The sequence below is a fragment of the Kogia breviceps genome, chromosome 12 (genome assembly GCF_026419965.1).
Source record: "Kogia breviceps isolate mKogBre1 chromosome 12, mKogBre1 haplotype 1, whole genome shotgun sequence".
Lineage (NCBI taxonomy): Eukaryota > Metazoa > Chordata > Mammalia > Artiodactyla > Physeteridae > Kogia > Kogia breviceps.
In genome coordinates, this window is record NC_081321.1 from 23,029,036 (window position 1) to 23,049,875 (window position 20,840).

The window sequence follows — 20,840 nt, forward strand, 5'->3', positions numbered from 1 at the left end:
GAAACTTGTTGCCAATTGTTTTTCAAAGAGTTGTAACAATTTACCTTTTCCCCTATGTGATGAGTGATTTCAACACTCATCACATAGCAGTGACTTCAATCTCACCACCATTTGACAGTATCATTTCAAGTGCTGACATACACGTTGTTTGGGGAACACATTCAGACTTATTCTCGAGGGGGAGGAGGGATAACGAAGAGTATATTTATGTGGTCCTAACTTTTTCTGCTTTCAGGTAATCACCGGAGAAAATTAGCCACCGTGACTTTAGGCTACACGTTGCTTAATACATTCAATTGAAGAGAGTCCAACAGAAGAGAATTCAAGATGGGTGTGAATTTTTTTTTAATGCAAAAAATGTCTCATATTAACTCCAACTTGCATGAATTAAATTTTATTTCTTTGTATGTCGATTGTTGTAATGAGGAGAATGAAGACAACTTATAGGGCAATGTTCCTTTTTTGGCTTTTCTTAACATAGCATGTTTATTTGGGAATTTACCTTCCACCTTGTGCAAGAAATTAGGTTGGGCGTTGGCCGTTTTTCAGCACGTCCTGGCTGAGGACTGTGACAGCTCCATTCACGTGCCTCTCTGTCCCTCTACAAGTCTTCCCTGACGACGGTCCAGTTTTCCCGTTTAAAATGTAACACTGACCAAAGCAAATCCCCCCAAAGCTGAGCTACCAGGCCTATAAACAAAACGTTTTTGTTGTTGGTGGTGGTGGTTTTTGTTTGCCTGGGTTTTTTTTTTGTTTGTTTTTTAATCTGATGAGAAGCTCTGATGAGCAAAGCTGGCCGGCTGCGTTCTTGCAGCCGCATCTCTGATCCTTTCTAGTTTCCTAGCCACCTACCCACTCCCACCCGACGCAGACAGAGGCTGATTTCTGCCCTCCACACCCTGGACTTGAGTAAACCGCGCCTCCAGCCCCTCCTGGATTTCTAAAAGGACACTGCCCTGGCCGGTCACTGCCAGACGCCTCCGCAGTCTGGAGCAGACACCAGAGCATCCCTCCCACTGGGCGTGCAGTACGGACGAGCTGAGTAAACTCGGATTTTTGGCTGCCTTTTCTGCTAGGGTGGGTGGGGAAAGGTGTGTCCTCCAAGCGTTCACGGTAGAACCTGTGACCCTCTGTCTCCCCCCTGCCCCCCATCTCTCTCTGTCTCTCTTTCTCTCCCCTTCTCTCTCTCTCTCTCTCTCTCTCCCTCCCTCTCTCTCTCAAGGTGTAGGAGCTCTCCTTTTCCAAACCAGAGAGGGGCGCCTTTTCTGTTCCCTTGCCCCTCACCCACTGTTTTTTTTTTAAATGGGGGAAAAAATCCAAGCCGGGAGTAATAGCGAGGGGATCTGCTCGGAGCTGAATGAATGGAAGCTGCGGGGCGGGCCTGCGCGGACGGCGACCCCGCCCACGATGCGGTCCGCTCGCGGCCTGTAGGGCCCTCGCCAGCCCCTCGCCCTCCTCCCGCCCCGGGCAGAGGCCGCCGCCAGCTCCGCGCCCGACGCCGAGGCCGCGGCGGCCGAGGGGAAGGTCGGAGGGAGGGTGGTTTCCTCCCGCCCCACACCCAGTCTCCGAGCCGGATATATAGAGTGTCACGTTTGGGAGCCGAAAGACGAGAGCAGCTTCCTCGTGGCCGGAGCACTTCCCGGAGCCCCGGGGAAGGACCGGGATTTAGAGGACCACTAGTTGAGCCCGCCCGCGCCGGAGGAGCAGGTACTCGGGGTCGCAGCCGGGCCGCGCGAGCGCCCATGCCTCCGCCGGCGAGGAGCCGGCGAGGAGCCGGCCGGCGTGGCCGGGAGGCAGGGCTCGGCGGGGTCTGCAGAGAGGGCGAGGCAGCCGCGGGGCCCCGCGGCAGGGTGGGCTCGGGCCCCGGCGGGGAGACGCGCGGTTTCCGCGGCTCTGCCCCGGAGCTGCCCCCGGCCGCCCCCCGGCCATCCGGCCGCGGCTTAGGCGCGCTGGGCGCCGGCACCGCCCGCCAAGGTGGGGCGCGTGGGGGCGGGAAGGGCGCGCGCGTCGGGAAGGGGCAGACGGGCTAACTTGGGGGCCGCGGGCCCGGGGAGACAGAGGCGCCGGCCGGGTCTGGCGGAGGCCTCCTCGGCCCCCGGGGTTGTTCCAGGAGAGAGCAGGGCCACGTGGGGCGCGGCGGCCGCCCTCCATGCGCCCTGGATTGTCGGGGCGAGCTTTCCGGCCCCTAGTCCCACCCCGGGCTGTGTACGCCCGGACCCTCCCACCCGGGCCTCGCCGGGTACCGAGCCGCAGGCTGAAAAGGGCCGGGGCGGCCGGGGCGGGGTCTGTCCCCGTCCGAAGTTTTCCACCTCTTCCTGAGGGCCCTGGGCGTCTTGGAGGTAGCAGGGGTGCAGGTACCAGATTCCAGCTGGTGTAGATGGCTTGCGGGAAGGCTGCTGGCACCCCTGGCGATTACCCACGGGGCAATACCATTCAATTAAAAGAATTAATGACCGACTTCATCCTAGAAACCTCCTACTTTTCACCTGGTGGGATGGGTAGAATTACGAACACTTATTCTTCGAGGGATGAGTTACCAGGTGTGAGCAATCAAGGTTCTCTCTGGATCTGCCAGAGCTTCGGCGGCTGGTTGAATCATGTAGATTTGCCCCATTGTGCCATGAACAGGGACCAGAGTGGGGACAGCAGACTGACCGGGAAACTCAAGTGAATCGTGCTTTTCTACTTGTTAGAGGCTGCATCAAGAGAAGTTTGACACTCTGTGCAAATGGAAATTTGAGAATTTCCCTGCTGTTTCAATTACCCATCTCTCTGTATCCCCATTCATATGAGTTGGAGATTTGGCTGAGGAGCATATTTAGTCTAAAAGGGCAAAGAGACTAAATAAAATTTTAAGGCAGCCACTCAGATGAAGGAGCAGGGCTTTCAGCAGAATCCGCTATTAGGGATATTTGTGTGTGAGACTTCTAGGAGATGGCCGTGGGGTTTTACCAGCCAGACTCAAGAGTTGCAGCATTTCTTCTGTAGTATTTCTCGGGATGCGGGTCTTCAGAGCACTCTTTCCCTGTTTCTGAGGGCATCTTCTGTACCTGCTTTGTTAACGAATTCCTACTTTACTCCTATTTCTAACGTTGGGTTATAATTGTCTATAAAATTGATATAAATCAGCACGAGTTGATAAATCTTACATTTCTCCTTAACTTAAAAGAGGGAGCGTGACATCTAATTACAGAAGAAGAGGGAGAAGCTCCCTTTAAGGGAGTAAAAGTAAATAAAATAGCTCATACTTGGGTATCACTTTGGGGTTTGTGAAGAACATCATCTTCTTGAATGTCTCACCATTCCCTTTCCTATATCTTCTGAAGGTACATTCAGATGTTATTTCTTTCTGGCAACATCTGGGCAGCCTTAAGAATTCTTTGTCTTTGCATTAATACTTGTGCACCCATGAAAACTCACGCATGTACAAATAGTCTCTGAAGGAACATGCACATGCTGTCCCTGCCAGTCTCTTGTGACTCTGTGTTTAGTCTCTTTGAGAACATTTATTACTCTTGAAGAAGCATTCTTAATGCTTTATTTTGTTAACACACCACTTAAGGATCTGATAAAAGCTATGGAACATGAAAAATAAGCATATACATATTAACAGAATTCTGCCTACAGTTTCAGGCGCTCACAGCCTCCTTGATACTTAATCACCCAGATGTTAGAGGTTAAGAGGCTCAGGCAGGGCCAGCTCACAGGGCCCAATACTTAGAGGAAGGCCCTGCACTTGGTTTAATGTACTACTGTCATTGTCAGCTGTCTTTGTAATTTTCAAACAAGGAGCTCCAAAGTTTCATTTTATACTAGACCCTGCAAATTCCGTAGCCAGTCCTGAGGCCAGGTTCACAAGCCTGTTCTGTCACTTCCTGAATAACAACCCCATCTCAGGCATCCTACACTGCAGGTGAATTCTCTGACACAAACAGAAAGTTAGCTGCTGCATGCTTCTGGTATTAAGTCCTTCTACGCCCTATTTCCTCATTGACAAAATAAAGATAACAGACAATATCTACTGCTCTATTCATCTTAAAGAGTCGTTGTGAAGACAGGGAGGTAAAAAGAGCTAATAATTGTAAAACTGTGGACTTACCTTGAACAGTACTATACTAACAAAGACAGTATTGTCACAGGCTTAACTTTTCTAATCCATGTTTCAGAAGTAGCTTGAGGAAGGCCGGTTAAGTACATTAAAAGGGTTGCAGAACCTTTATAACTCGTGTATTTTGGTGGGAGAAAAAACAAAAAGTAGCTACGGTTTGTGGTATTTTAAATATTCCTTAAAAGTCTTTATTTGGTCAAGATTGGAACTGGCAACTAAAAGTACAGAATACCTTCCTGTATCCCAAAGATACTTCCTGAATGAAATTGATGTTTCGGTGGAGTTCATGCAAAATTGAACAGTGAAAACCTGAGTCATTGATTGAAATTTTTGAGAAGGTATCCTTTTTGCCTCGTTTAACTTTTAAATATCCATACTTTCAAAACCTTGAGCAAGGCACTCTTTCAAATCTTCTGGGAGATACCTGGCAATATAAAGTACACCTAGTCCCCTGCCAAATTGTCTTCACCTGCTGTACCATTGGGGGAGGAACTTAGAAACCTTGCTCCAGTCCTCTTTCCCCACACTCCTCCCTTTATTGCTTCTCTCTGACCTCAGAACTTATCCTTTCCACAGCTTTCATTCTCAGTATGATGGCAACACACTCGGAAGGGTTGAGGAAGAAAACAGAGTAAAAGGAAATGGGTCAAACTTCCGTATCAAAGTCTTAAAATAGGGGCACCAGAGAAGGTGGATGGAGACTCCTTTCATGCAGCTAACTCTGTGCAGAGACGTGCTGTGAGCTTTAGGGTATGAAGTACCAAGTCCTGTACTCGGTAGATTTATGACGTCATTGGCAAGACGAAATATGTAAATATAAGGTGTTGATTAACGTAACAGATACATTGTTGAGAGGCAATGTAAGATTAGGCACCAAATGAATGGTACAGAAAATAAGTGCAATGAGTTCCCAAGAAGAGAATAAAATAAACTGAAATGGTTAGAGAAGCTTAAGAGGAGAGTTACACGAGATGGCCCTTAAAATTCCACTCCTAATAGAGATGAATGAATGAACCTTCTGGGTGATAATTGTGCAAAAGGTGAAAATCTGGAAGGAACTAAAGTTTCATGTAAGGAAAAGGCAGGAGATAAAACAGAGAGAACTTTCCACTGGTTAGCTTCAGTCATGTAATACATAATTATTAAGCCCATTCTGTGACCAGACACAATGCCAATTTTTCTGCATTTAGTGTGGAATAAAGCAGATGTGTCCCCTATCCTTTTGGATCTTACAGGCATTTAAAAAATAAACATAGAATAAGAAAATTTTGGAAGTAGCATGGAGAATAACAGGTGCAATGAAGAAACCAGGGGTTGACTCAGATTTGGTGGTTTGTGAAGGTCTCTGATAAAGAAAGATTTAAATTGATATTTGAAGGAAGCATAGGGATTAACTTGGCAAAAAGAAAAAAAAAAAGAATGGAGGGAAAAGCAATCTGGGCAGAGGAAATAGCAAGTAGGAAGACTGTAAGGAAAGGAAAAACCTGGAAGTGTTCAAGGAACAGAAAGAAGGCACGTGTTTTTGGTGAGGGAGTTGCTGAGAGGCCGGACATACGTGTGTGTGTGTGTGTGTGTGTGTGTGTGTGTGTGTGTGTGTGTGTGTGTGTGTTGGGGGGTGGCTAGGCAGGAGCCTGGTCATGTAGATCCTCACAGATCTTGATAAAGATTCTGAATTTTATTTTAATGAGAAGCTTTTGAAGACTTCGAAGCCAGAGACTAATTTAAATTTTAAGACCTTTGTGGCTGCAATTAGGAGAATTGGACCAGCTGGATCCGGGGTTGGAAGTAGGACAGAGTTGGTGATGGTGCGGACAGACAAGATGGAGAGAAGTGAGCAGACTTGAAGTGCATTTCAGAAGTCGAATTGATAGACCTTGGTGATAGATTGGCGATGAGAAGTGGCTAAGCAAAGAAGTGTGATAATAAATTCCTCCAGTAGATACTGCTGTATGTTTATAATCCACAAGCATAGCCTCCTGATGCATAAGGTTTAGAGTTGCCACAGAAGAGCTGAAAAGTGACATGGAAACTGATAACGCTGCCTGGTATCTCTGGAAAGTGTGCCAGGCTGTTGGGATAGAGGTGAGAGAGTAGAAGATAATATGCTTTTCATATTATCATTTCTGCTGTTGAGATGATTAATGAACTGTGCACGAACTTTATCATTTTTAAGAGGTTACCACCAAAACAAATATGACTTCTGTCTTTCTGACTTGAGCACACTGAGGGCATAGGGGGTAATCTCCTAAAATGACGAAAACCTGGAGAGAAAAGTCTGATCCCCACCAAAGTGATTGCTCTACAACATAAGTTACTCCCCTGCTTCGAAGCTTTCCGTTCTTCCACCTTGTCTGTATCAGTGTCCCCACATGTAGTCTGCGGACCGTTAGTTTCTCGGGATAGTAATAACAGTCAAGTGAAGGAAAAAAAGCTTCCCTCATCACATAAGCCTGAGAAACACTTAATTTAACCTAGTTAAGCAGTCTTATTGTGGGAATCCTCAAAGCCTCTAACATACTAATAATGCACTTTAAGAATCATCTAGAAAGAAGAGATATTTTATGCTGCATTTCCTAAACTTACTTGACCTTGAAATGCTTTTTTTGGCAGAACATCTAACAGAGTCAGCATTCAGCATAACACGCTTTGGGAAATGCTGCCCTATATTAATAGATTAAACCTTTTAACATCCACAGCTGTCTATTAACCATCAGCTTCTCTCATGTCGTTCATGCTACTGCTTAGTTGGAAGGAAGCAGAAGACCGGAATTGAACTGACTCTGTTAATAAGTTCTGAGTTGATGATGAAAACAATTCTACCATGTGGATAATAGATGAAGCGATATTCACAAGCAAGATCTGCAGTCTAACTAAAAACAACTTTTAAAAAATTTTAACTTCTGCTTCCCTGACAAGGCTATGCAGGACCTCTCAGAGGTACATTCTGTCAAGTCTAGATGCACACGTGAGAAAGCTGAAGCATAGACAATGGGGAAGATTTCACAGGACCTTTCGTGTCCCTTGGGAGATCTGAGCCGTATTTGATGTTCATAGTATATCCCCGGCAGGGCAACACAGTGTGAATACATAGGACGTCTGTGGGAGCAATGATTTTGCACTGAATATCATACGTCTTCTTTACCGGTCCCCAGTGCATCTGCACGGTGGTGGGATGGAGGCAGAAGTGCGATTTATGACCAAAGAATAACCAGCAGAGCAGAGCAGAAGAGACAAGTTCAAACAGCTGTGGACTTTGGCCACAGCTTCATCCACCTGGTGCTGTAGCTTAGGGGTTAGCAAACTATGGCCTGAGGGCCAAATCTGAATCCTGCCTATTTTTGTATATCTCTTGGACTAAGAACAGTGCTTATATTTTTAAGTGGTTGAAAAAAGTCAAAAGAAGAATAATCTTCTCTGGCAAATGAAAATTATATGAAATTCAAATTTCAGTATCCATGAGTGAAGTTTTATTGGAAATCAGCCAGTGCCGTGCACCTCTTCATCCTATTGTCTATGGCTGCTTTGGTGCTCCATGTAATGAGTAGTTGTGATTTGCCAAGCCTAATATATTTACCATCTGGCCCGTTAACATAAAATGTTTGCCGGCCCCTGCTCTAGGCTACTAAACTCACTGGCCATAGATAATTTTAATAGATTTGTTTTATATATTAGGGGTAGTCTTAGTTCAGGCTGCTGTAACAAAGTACCAGAGACTGGGTGGCTTATAAACAACAAAAATGTATTTCTTACAGTTCTAGAGGCTGCAGGTCCAAGATGAAGGCACCAGCAGATGTGCTGTCTGGTGAGAACCACTTCCTGATTCATAGATGTCCTTCTTTCCATTGTAACTTCACATGGTGGAAGGAGCAAGGGAGTTCTCAGGAGTCTCTTTTATAAGGGCACTAATCCCATTCACAAGGGATCTGCCCTCATGACCTTATCACCTCCCAGAGGCCCCACCTCCATACACCATCACATTGGAGACTAGATTTCAACATACACATTTTGGGAGGACTCAAACATGCAGTCCATGTCAAGGTAGAAATACAAATAGGTAAATTGATGGTCTAGAAGCTCCTCAAAGGTTATTACCATTGGAGTCATGACAATGCCATTTATTGTGGATGAGTAGTGTAGCTAGTGTTAGCTGCCAATGTGAGGTGCAGAAGATAGTCTTGCAGGTGATAGCTTTTGAAAGGTATTCAAACATTTGAATTCATATGTAAAGGATGGGGCCTCAGATAAACATACCCAGCATCTAAGAGGTAGAGGGGGTAATTAACACCAATATTACTTAGCTGTTGAAGTCTGCTACCTCTAAGCATGGATCCTCTGTGAGTAGTCACCTCTGATTTTTATTTCAATAAAGCAAATCTATTTTCTATTAATGCATCCTTTTTGTGAAGAGTGATGGTTTAAGGGTGACAGTCTTAAGTTTGGGGTGACAAATACATTTTTTTGTCATCCCCACCCCATGTGTATTTTATTTATTGATTTACTAATTATTTTTGATACATCTTTATTGGGGTATTATTGCTTCAGAATGCTGTGTTAGTTTCTGTTGTACAACAAAGTGAATCAGCCATATGCATACATATATCCCCATATCCCCTCCCTCTTGCGTCTCCCTCCCACCCTCCCTATCCCACCCCTCTAGCTGGTCACGAAGCACCGAGCTGATCTCCCTGTGCTATGTGGCTGCTTCCCACTAGCTATCTATTTTACATTTGGTAGTGTATATATGTCAGTTTACTCTCTCACTTCGTCCCAGCTTACCCTTCCCCCTCCCTGTGTCCTCAAGTCCATTCTCTACGTCTGCATCTTTATTCCTGCCCTGCCCCTAGGTTCATCAGTACCTTTTTTTTTTTTTTTAGATTCCATATATATGCATTAGCATACAGTATTTGTTTTTCTCTTTCTGACTTACATTACTCTGTATGACAGATTCTAGGTCCATCCAGCTCACTACAGATAACTCAGTTTCATTTCTTTTTATGGCTGAGTAATATTCCATTGTATATATGTGCCACATCTTCTTTATCCGTTCATCTGTCGATGGACACTTAGGTTGCTTCCATGTCCTGGCTATTGTAAATAGAGCTGCAATGAACATTGTGGTACATGTCTCTTTTTGAATCATGGTTTTCTCAGGGTATATGCCCAGTAGTGGGATTACTGGCTCATATGGTAATTCTATTTTTAGTTTTTTAAGGAACCTCCATACTGTTCTCCATAGTGGCTGTATCAATTTACATTCCCACCAACAGTGCAGGAGGGTTCCCTTTTCTCCACACCCTCCTTGAGTCTGTATTTTTGGTACAAGACTCCCCAGGTACTTCATACATAACCAGCACAGCACAGGTACAAATGTGGGGACAGCTGGTGTAGGTGCTTCCATGGGACTTAGAACCAGAAGATGAGAGACAGAGGCTTGTGCTTAGGTCTATCGCTGTGATCACAGAATCTCTCCAGGGCACAGTATTCTGTGGGAATCGAACAGATTGCCAGCCAGGCACATTCATCAGGGGACTTTCCATGACTAATTCAGAGACCTGCCTTTAAGTAAAAAAAAAAAAAAAAAAAAAAATTGGTTTCAGGTGAGATCTTTATTCAATAGCCATTTTTCTGCTTTAGTCAACACTATATCAAGGCAAAAAATATTATAGCTTTCTTTTTGTAGAGAACAACATGATTAAGTAGACAGTGTAAAAAATTCATCTTACTTTAATTGGCAGACACTGAAAATAGATGTGTCTCTTGCTTTAGTTGTGGTTTATTTTTAAAGTCCTAGATAATTTTGTAAACTTAACCTCTGCAGTCCAGCAAAAGCCCTTTCCAGCTGCAGTTGACAATGTGTCCCCTTTGGCTTTTGGACATGCTATTACCTTGTTTTTAATTCATTTTAACTTCCTAGGCTCCTCCAGAGATGGCTCCAAAGTGTTGAAACACGCACTTGAGGGGAAGAGGAGAAGGGAAAGCTCTTCCTTGTGAATCTGTTTTAAAAAAGGCAAAAATCCAGCCTCTTCTATCCACTTAGCCATCCATCCACCTCAGCTGGGAGGTGCTGGGTCAGTAACATTCGCTGGTGAATAACAGGATGACCATAGGCAGGAAGAATAATATTTCCTGAGCCAAGAAATGAGAAAAAGTCATTGTGAAAATGCTCCACATTTTAGATCATTTTAGAAAAATGGTGCATTATTTATCATAGGTCAGTGAGAGGACACATTCCACAAAAGTCAGCACAAACTCCAGTATTCTTGAGGGCAGGATAGTTGGAAATTAGGAAGATCGTTAAATTATGTGTCTGGTCCCAACATATTTGAAACGACTTAAGCGCTTCAAGCAGAGTTAGATCCACCAATGCACGATATTGTCAAGAAACTGGAAGAATCTGCCCAGAAGAATTTGATAACCTGAACAAAAGAAGCTCTGTGTAACAATTCACTGTGTGTGCATGTATTAAAGATTTTTTATTATTATTTTCAAGAAAGGATATTTAATACTAAAAGGTGTGTGGATAGTAGCAGCATAGTTTTATCCAGTAATAAAAGCATCTCAAAGATAGATGGCATTCATTTAATAAAAATAGAAGTATTTGTCTAAAACTTAAGAGAAGCTGTCCACTTAATTCCACATGAAACATAAGTGTAAATAAGATACCCTGATAAATATTAATGAAATCAATTTTATGTCAGTCTGTGTATTTTTATTTCTGTTATGCTGTAACTGTTGTCTCATTCTGAATTGACTCGTTTCCTTTGTATTTGTTTACGTGAGACGTTTAGGACCTATTTGTTCTGGAGATAAGTGTATGATCTAAAGGATGGACACTTGTTCTCATACCAAGAAGCTTGGAGAACATTAAGATCCACTTACAAAACTATTCTCCAAGCTGCAGGAGAGTTTGAAAGAGTTAATAGTTCTCATCCAAATAAGCAGTTTCCTTCTTTCTTGGTCACCTGCAGTTGCCAAACCTCTCTCCTTAGTAGAATTGTGACTTTGCTTCTTCCTCCTTTTCTTCTTAACTATTTTGGTCCAGTCCTGCCTGAAGCAATGGTTATGCAAGTGATGCTGAGTGCACTGCTGATCACAGGGTTGCACTTTAGGTAAATTTAGGTCTCAGTTTCCTTTAGGACGGAGTGAAACTTTCTCAAATTAGCCTTCCCTAAACTCTTAGACATACTATATACATACATACGTATTGCACCATCTTATCTACGCCACATAGTGGTGACTGCAAATAGCTTTGCCTTCACTAACTCTATTCATATTCTAAATTGTAGAATGTTCAAGTACCTTATCTATATTTGATCTGATTCCCTTATTTTATAGAAAAGAAAAAGTCAGTCCCAGAAACACAAAGGGACTTGTCACTTATCTATTTAAGTGTAGAATAATATCCAAATGTTATGACTGCAAATCCCATGAGCATTTTATTCCATTCATTCATTCATTCAACTTACTACCATGTGTCAGGCCAGGTGTTTAGCTCTGCAAATATAGTGGTGAACAAGTCATAGTACCTCCCCTTAAGCTCTAGTGCCCCCTATTCATTGGGCAATTTCTGACCAGTTAAAACGTTGGAGTTTGTGAAATCTTTCAGCGAAGATCCTCAGTGTGAAAATCAAAAATACTCGATGGGCTTCCCTGGTGGCGCAGTGGTTGAGAGTCCGCCTGCCGATGCAGGGGACGCGGGTTCGTGCCCCGGTCCGGGAAGATCCCACGTGCCGCGGAGCGGCTGGGCCCGTGAGCCATGGCCGCTGAGCCTGCGCGTCCGGAGCCTGCGCTCCGCAACGGGAGAGGCCCGCATACCGCAAAGAAAAAAAAAAAAAATACTCGAATATTTTTATTTCCCATTCTTCCCCCTCCAATCCAGCCCCAGTCAGTGATTTAGCTTCCCATAACCCTGAATAGTTAACACCAAGAAGGGTGTGATAGGAAATGGAATTTAAATGACTTAAAGTCCACAGGGAAGATAATGAAAATTCTCCCCAAGGAAACAACGTTCTCCTTTATTCACCATAAATCCCGAGGATTAAATTAGCCTGTGCCGCCCTCCTCTCAGTTACTCACTCTTTCCCCAAACCTGGCTGTGGACTGGGTTCAATCTTCATGCTTCCCCCTTTCCTTTCTGCCCTTAAAGATAGATGTACAATCTCTTTGTGATTCAAGTAACTGCTATTCATTGTGGTTAAAGAAATAGGGGAAGAGCAAAAGCAACCAACGCGGGAAAGTGACAGAGTTTCCAGAACGGTACCTTTGAGTCTCGGCATAGGGCTAATAGTTAGTTGCTGGCTTCCTATGTGATGACAAGTGGAAACCCCATTATCTTCAGCCATCCATCTTTATTTCTACAAGTGAGATCAAAAACCAATACTCTGTTTTAAAAATCCTCACCTGTACTCTTAAATCTGGATGAGTATGGGTATCTGTCTGATGGGAGGATTTATAGCTTTCAACAGAGTTTCAAAGAGGTCGTTTCCAAAACAACATGGCAAACCACTGTTTTCGGAACAATCAAGTGGTTATTTTACTTCCCTGAAGACCTCCAGACCCAGGAAAGATCCCTTCTGAGGATTCTTCCCAAGGATCATAGAACTGTTTGAGATGCTTAGGTTTTCCTGATCCATCTTCAGTGTGTCACATGATTCAGAACATTCCATTGTTCCAAAACAGAAAAAGGATCATGTCGTTCCCTTGCCTAACACCTTCCACTGCTCCCCATTTCCTAGAGCAACCTTGCCAAGTGTGTGAGATGCTAGTTGAGGTAGGTGTGTGTGTGGTGGGGGGGTCCCTAATGCAGAAGAGCTTTTAACATCACCCTCCTTTCCTGCATCTCAGAAATCTGGAGACTAGAAAAATCAAGGTGTTGGCAGGGTTGGTTCCTTCCCAAGACTGTTAGAGAAACATCTGTTCTAGGCCTATTCTTAGCATGTAGATGGCCATCTTCTCCCTGTGTCTTTACCTCCCCTGCCCTCTACGCATATTTATGTGTCCAAATTTCCCCTTTTTTAAGGACACCAGTCATAATGGATTAGGGGTCCACCCTACTCTAGTATGGTTTCATCTTAACTTAATTAGTTACCTCTACGATAATCTTATTTCCAAATTAGGTCACATTCTGAGATACTGCAGTTGAGGACTTTAACATATGAATTTTAGGAGGACAGAATTCAATCCATAACCCCCAGGAAACTAATACTTGATTCCTCCTTACCGCAATGGAATATGGTGATGAAACTACAAGGCGCTTTCAGTGTTACTCTAACAAAACAAAACAAAACAACCACAAAAAGCAAACAAAAACCAAAACCTATAAATTTTAGGTATAGGTTAATAATGAACATAAGTAATAACTATTTTCACCAAGAGTTTCTTCTCCATGTGATTTTTTATTATTTTTTATGAGGTATGACTTACATGTGGAAAAGTGAATATATCATAAATACAATAATAAGTAGCTCTCAGATTTCAGCTTCCAGACTTAAAAAAAATAATAAAACATTACCAGCATCCCATAAGCTGCCATCTTGTCATTCAAACAAAGATTAGCTTTGCCGGTTTTTGAAGTTTTATATGTAAGTAAAATCATACAGTGTGCATTATTTTGTATCCACCTTCTTCACTCAACATTATGTTCGTAAGATTCATTCAAATGTTTATGTATTCATTCTTCTCAAGTGCTCATGGAACATTCTCCAGGAGAGATCATATCTTGGGTCACAAATCAAGCCTTGGTAAATTTAAGAAAACTGAAATCATATCAAGTATGTTTTCTGACCACAACACTATGAGACTAGATATCAATTACAGGAAAAAAATCTGTAAAAACTACAAGCACATGGAGGCTAAACAATACACTACTTAACAAACAAGAGATCACTGAAGAAATCAAAGAGGAAATTTAAAAATACCTAGAAACAAATGACAATGAAAACACAATGACCCCAAACCTATGGGATGCAGCAAAAGCAGTTCTAAGAGGGAAGTTTATAGTAATACAATCCTACCTTAAGAAACAAGAAACATCTCAAACAACCTAACCTTACACCTAAAGCAATTAGAGAAAGAAGAACAAAAAACACCCAAAGTTAGCAGAAGGAAAGAAATCATAAAGATCAGATCAGAAATAAAAAGAAATGAAGGAAACGATAGCAAATATCAATAAAACTAAAAGCTGGTTCTTTGAGAAGGTAAACAAAATTGATAAACCATTAGCCAGACTCATCAAGAAAAAAAGGGAGAAGACTCAAATCAATAGAATTAGAAATGAAAAAGGAGAAGTAACAACTGACACTGCAGAAATACAAAGGATCATGAGAGATTACTACAAGCAACTATATGCCAATAAAATGGACAACCTGGAAGAAATGGACAAATTCTTAGAAATGCACAACCTTCCGAGACTGACCCAGGAAGAAATAGAAAATATGAACAGACCAAGCACAAGCAGTAATATTGAAACTATGATTAAAAATCTTCCAACATAACTGATTCACTTTGTTATAAAGCAGAAACTAACAAACACACCATTGTAAAGCAATTATACTCCAATAAAGATGCTAAAAAAAAAAAAAAAAAAATCTTCCAACAAACAAAAGCCCAGGATCAGATGGCTTCACAGGCGAATTCTACCAAACATTTAGAGAAGAGCTAACACCTATCCTTCTCAAACTCTTCCAAAATATAGCAGAGGGAAGAACGCTCCCAAACTCATTCTACAAGGCCACCATCACCCTGATACCAAAACCAGACAAAGAATGTCACAAAGAAAGAGAACTACAGGCCAATATCACTGATGAACATAGATGCAAAAATCCTCAACAAAATACTAGCAAACAGAATCCAACAGCACGTTAAAAGGATCATACACCATGATCAAGTGGGGTTTATCCCAGGAATGCAAGAATTCTTCAGTATACGTAAATCAATCAATGTGATACACCATATTAACAAATTGAAGGAGAAAAACTGTATGATCATCTCAATCGATGCAGAGAAAGCTTTCGACAAAATTCAACACCCATTTATGATAAAAACCCTGCAGAAAGTAGGCATAGAGGGAACTTTCCTCAACATAATAAAGGCCATATATGACAAACCCACAGCCAACATCGTCCTCAATGGTGAAAAACTGAAATCATTTCCACTAAGATCAGGAACAAGATAAGGTTGCCCACTCTCACCACTGTTATTCAACATAGTTTTGGAAGTTTTAGCAACAGCAATCAGAGAAGAAAAAGAAATAAAAGGAAGAAGTAAAGAAATAAAGAATAAAAAGAAGTAAAGTTGTCACTGATTGCAGAGAATCCTAGAGATGCTACCAGAAAACTACTAGAGCTAATCAATGAATTTGGTAAAGTAGCAGGATACAAAATTAATGCACAGAAATCTCTGACATTCCTATACACTACTGATGACAAATCTGAGAGTGAAATTAAGAAAACACTCCCATTTACCATTGCAACAAAAAGAATAAAATACCTATGAATAAACTTACCTAAGGAGATAAAAGACCTGGAGGCAGAAAATTATAAGACACTGATGAAAGAAATTAAAGATGATACAAATAGATGGAGAGATATACCATGTTCTTGGATTGGAAGAATCAACATTGTGAAAATGACTCTACTACCCAAAGCAATCTACAGATTCAATGCAATCCCTATCAAACTACCAATGGCATTTTTCACAGAACTAGAACAAAAAATTTCACAATTTGTATGGAAACACAAAAGACCCCGAATAGCCAAAGCAATCTTGAGAAAGAAAAACGGAGCTTGAGGAATCAGGCTCCTTGACTTCAGACTATACTACAAAGCTACAGTAATCAAGACAGTATGGTACTGGCACAAAAACAAAAATATAGATCAATGTAACAGAATAGAAATCCCAGAGATAAACCCATGCACATATGGTCACCTTATCTTTGATAAAGGAGGCAAGAATATACAGTGGAGAAAAAGCCTCTTCAATAAGTGGTGCTAGGAGAACTGGACAGGTACATGTAAAAGTATGAAATTAGAGCACTCCCTAACACCATACACAAAAATAAACTCAAAATGAATTAGAGACCTAAATGTAAGGCCAGACACTATAAAACTCTCAGAGGAAAACAGAGGCAGAACACTCTATGACATAAATCACAGGAAGATCCTTTTTGACCCACCTCCTAGAGAAAGGGAAATAAAAACAAAAATAAACAAATGGGACCTAATGAAACTTAAAAGCTTTTGCACAGCAAAGGGAAACTGTAAGCAAGACCAAAAGACAACCCTCAGAATGGGAGAAAATATTTGCAAATGAAGCAACTGACAAGGGATTAATCTCCAAAATATACAAGCAGCTCATGCAGCTCAATAACAAAAACAAACAACCCAATCCAAAAATGGGTAGAAGACCTAAATAGACATTTCTCCAAAGAAGATATACAGATGGCCAACAAACACATGAAAGGATGCTCAACATCATTAATCATTAGAGAAATGCAAATCAAAACTACAATGAGATATCATCTCACACCGGTCAGAATGGCCATCATCAAAAAATCTAGAAACAATAACTGCTGGAGAGGGTGTGGAGAAAAAGAAACACTCTTGCACTGCTGGTTGGAATGTAAATTGATATAGCCACTATGGAGAACAGTATGGAGGTTCCTTAAAAAACTAAAAATAGAACTACCATACAACCCAGCAATCCCACTACTGGGCATATACCCTGAGAAAACCATGATTCAAAACGAGTCATGTACCAAAATGTTCATTGGAGCTCTATTTACAATAGCCAGGACGTGGAAGCAACCTAACTGTCCATCATCGGGTGAATGGATAAAGAATGTGTGGCACATATATACAATGGAATATTACTCAGCCATAAAAAGAAACGAAATTGAGTTATTTGTAGTGAGTTGGATGGACCTAGAGTCTGTCATACAGAGTGAAGTAAGTCAGAAAGAGAAAAACAAATACCGTATGCTGACATATATATATGGAATCTAAGGGGAAAAAAAGGTCATGCAGAACCTAGGGGCAAGAAGGGAATAAAGACACAGACCTACTAGAGAATGGACTTGAGGATATGGGGAGGGGGAAGGGTAAGTTGAGACAAAGTGAGAGAGTGGCATGGACATACATACACTACCAAACATAAAATGGATAGCTAGTGGGAAGCAGCCGCATGGCACAGGGAGATCAGCTCAGTGGTTTGTGACCACCTAGAGGGGTGGGATAGGGAGGGTGGGAGGGAGGGAGACGCAAGAGGGAAGAGATATGGGAACATATGTATATGTATAACTGATTCACTTTGTTATAAAGCAGAAACTAACACACCATTGTAAAGCAATTATACTCCAATAAAAATGTTAAAAGAAAAGAATTTTTTGTATATTCATTCTCATTTCCGTCTAGTACTCCATACTTTGAATATACCACATTTAATTTATCTGTTCTACTGTTGATGAACAGTTAGGTAGTTTCCGCTACCAAGTGCTACTAAGAACTTGGGAATAGTAGTGCTAAGAACTTTCTTATGAATGTCTTTTGTTGAACATATGTGCATACTACCGTTGAGTATACCTCCATGTGGAACTGATTTATGTAGACAGCTTTAATAAAATCTGCCAGAGTTTCCCAAAGTGAAACTTTGTACAGCGTATACTCCCAGAAGCAGTAGTCAAGAGGTTATACTTATTCCACTTGTCAACACTCCTCATTGTCTGTTCTTTTCATTTTAGTCATTTCAGTGGGAGAGTAGTTGTGTGGCATAGTAGTTTTGCTTATATTTCTCTGGTAACTGACAGGGGAGCACCATTTTGTATATGGGCTATTTGGATATCTTTTCTTGAGATGTGCCCAAGTCTTTGCCCATTTGTTTATTGGGTTTCTGTTTTTTTTCATAGTGATTTGTGCATATACTTTATCTATCCTGAGATATAGGTATTGTGAATGCCTTCTCCCAATCTGTGGCTTGCCTTTTTATGCTCTTAATTTTTTCTTTTGATGAACATAAATTCTTAATTTTAATAGAGCCCAATTTATTAGTATTAGTCTTTTATTGTTATTGCTTTTTGCCTACTTACAGATCAGGAAGTTGTTCTCTTCTAAAGACTAGATTGTTTTGCCTTTCATACTAAAATCTGCTATCCATGTGCAATTAACTTTTTATTTGATTTGGGAAATAAAAACTGCATTTCCATCTGGATATCCAGTTGATCATTTATGAGAATTATGTATATGATTTCAAATCAGGGGACACAGTAGTAACCTGGACACCTCAGTTAGAACTAACACATTTAAACATGAAGTCATTTAAAACATATCTCACTGTAATGACTTCTGAAGCCCATTGTGACTATGAATGAATGTTCTAGGTCCTTCCATGTTAAGATCAAAATACTTATTTTACCTACTTGTAGGATCCTAATTTCTGGTCTAATGGATTAAGTGAAATAAATTATTTTATTTCACACTTGGAAGTCAAAGTATAAAATTTAAAACAAATTTGGGCCCCAGATATAGTTACTGTGGATGAAGAAAATCCCTGTCTTAGTAGTGTGATGAGTTCATGACCAAACATTTAGGGAAGAACAATCAAAAGACTTATCTTTGGTTATTAAGGAAGATAGGTAAAGGGTTTACCAGCCTCCATGGAACTTACACACTAATGTCTCACTAGTTTCCCCAACTCACTTCAGGATGGAAGATAGGTGGAATAAGGAGAAATTGAAGACAGAAAGATTTAGGTGGCCCTTCATTCTTTCATGCATTCAGTCAACAAATATTTATTTACTGGTTTTTTTTAACATCTTTATTGGCGTATAATTGCTTTACAGTGGTGTGTTAGTTTCTGCTGTATAACAAAGTGAATCAGCTATACATGTACATATATCCCCATATCTCCTCCCTCTTGCATCTCCCTCCCACCCTCCCTACCCCACCCCTCTAGGTGGTCACAAAGCACAGAGCTGATCTCCCTGTGCTATGCGGCTGCTTCCCACTAGCTATCTATTTTACACTTGGTGGTGTATATATGTCCATGCCACTCTCTCACTTCGTCCCAGTTTCCCCTTCCCCCTCAAGTCCATACTCTACATCTACATCTTGTCAGGTGTTGTGTCAAATCCTGTGACTATTAGGAAGAGTAAAACACAGTCACTATGTTTAAGGGGTTTTCAGGCCATCAGACAAAACAGACAAATAAGTAGCCAATTCCATATAAGGTGGTGTTGCGTGGGGACTCAGAGAGTTTGGCAGATATGATTTTCAACAGATTGAGGGGAGAATTGAGAACTGCTTCCCAAAAGAAGTGAGTGTAAGCTTTGCTCAGTGAAGGGCAGGGCAGGACAAAGGGCATATGGTTGCATGATGGGGGCATGGCCTCTGGCGCTGGTCTACAAGCTGTGTGACCTGGGGTAAATCACTTTAATTTTTCTGTACCTTGGATTCCTATTTGTAAAATGGGGTTTATAATAGTAAATATCATGGAGTTGTTGTGCTGATTCATGAGTTAATACATGTAAGACATTTAGAAGAGTGATTGGCAAAGTGAGTTGAGCTATTGTCGTGGGCAAGGGTTAGAGAGTTACGATGGGTCCTGAACCTGCAGAGAAGCAAAGAGGCATTATCTGTAGCATGTGAGTCCAACGTGAGAACAGAGGTATAGAGAGAAGAGCAGACACAGGCCCAGGAGTCCAGACTCTTGTCCTGATTCTGCTTCCTGCTCACTCAGTGACTATGTCTGTACTAGAAAAATGACTGGATTATCTCTGAAATCCCTTCTAGCTCTCATGCCCAATAATTCCGTGGCTCCTGCTGAGGTGGACTTAATAAACATCATTTGGATTCTGGTGGTAAAGAAATTTAAAAAGAAAATTCTATCCTGAGATTTCCAGCTAGTGACTGGGTGAGCGCTGATTCATTTCAAAAGAAATAGGCAAGGCATGAAGAGATTGGTGTATGGAGACTGGGAACGATGTAGCACAGATTCATGCATAGAAATTTTAGGTTGGAAGAAACCATTTCTGTCATTTTAATTCAGTGTAGCAGAGAGGCAGTATATTTCAGTGGTTCACAATGACTGTAGAAACAGAAGCTCGATCATCAGGGCCCAGGCTTGACACTTTCTGGAAAGTTACATAAGTGCTCTGCACCTAGATTTCTTCATCTGTAAAATGCAGAGAAAATGCAGGCTGAACCAGCCACAGTGGCCATTTGTAGATCAAAATGGTTGAACATTGGCAATTTCACATGCTTCAACCTAGTAACAGACACTTTCTAAGGGGCTGGACTGAGAAATAAATGAGTTCATATGCACCACAGTATAAAGGCAGCAGTCGATACATGATAAGGTGCCATAGAAATCTTTCCCTTATAATTAAACCTTTTTTTGCTTGTTCAAAATTTATTGCACCAAGTTTAATTTGGCAAGAACAATGCGCATTGCATAATGTAACTGTTTAAGCCTCTTTCCAATCCTTACGTTCAGGCAGGTGTGAGGCCTTGGTTAGGCAATTAGTCCACCAAGGTACAGCTGTATTCACTTTCAGGATGGCTCCTGCCGCCATTTTGCTTGTTTCCAGTGCTTTCATCTAGACAGGCATTGGTTGCTACTCCAAAGGGAAATTTAACCTCAAAGTTCCTGGGTTGCAACTGGCTTCCTCTCCCTCTTCTCAAACTACACTCTCCCTCCCCAGCCCGGCCCTTGGCATCCATGGGCACAGTTTCCATCTCTC

The 20,840-nt window shown here is 41.7% G+C and overlaps 1 protein-coding gene across 20 annotated transcripts in view; it reads left to right on the forward strand.

Moving 5' to 3' along the window:
* The first annotated feature begins 933 nt into the window (after positions 1-933).
* The window catches only part of FAR2 (fatty acyl-CoA reductase 2), a 128,855-nt gene continuing 108,948 nt past the window's right edge, over positions 934-20,840 (forward strand). For 3 of the 20 annotated variants that reach the window (XM_067008974.1, XM_067008979.1, XM_067008987.1), the window contains exon 1: positions 935-1,037. The gene's annotated coding sequence lies outside the window, so the exon portion shown is untranslated. Of the gene's footprint in view, positions 1,708-20,840 lie in introns of all 20 variants that reach the window. The other 17 variants (XM_067008981.1, XM_067008988.1, XM_059080113.2 and 14 more) reach the window with 15 other exon arrangements.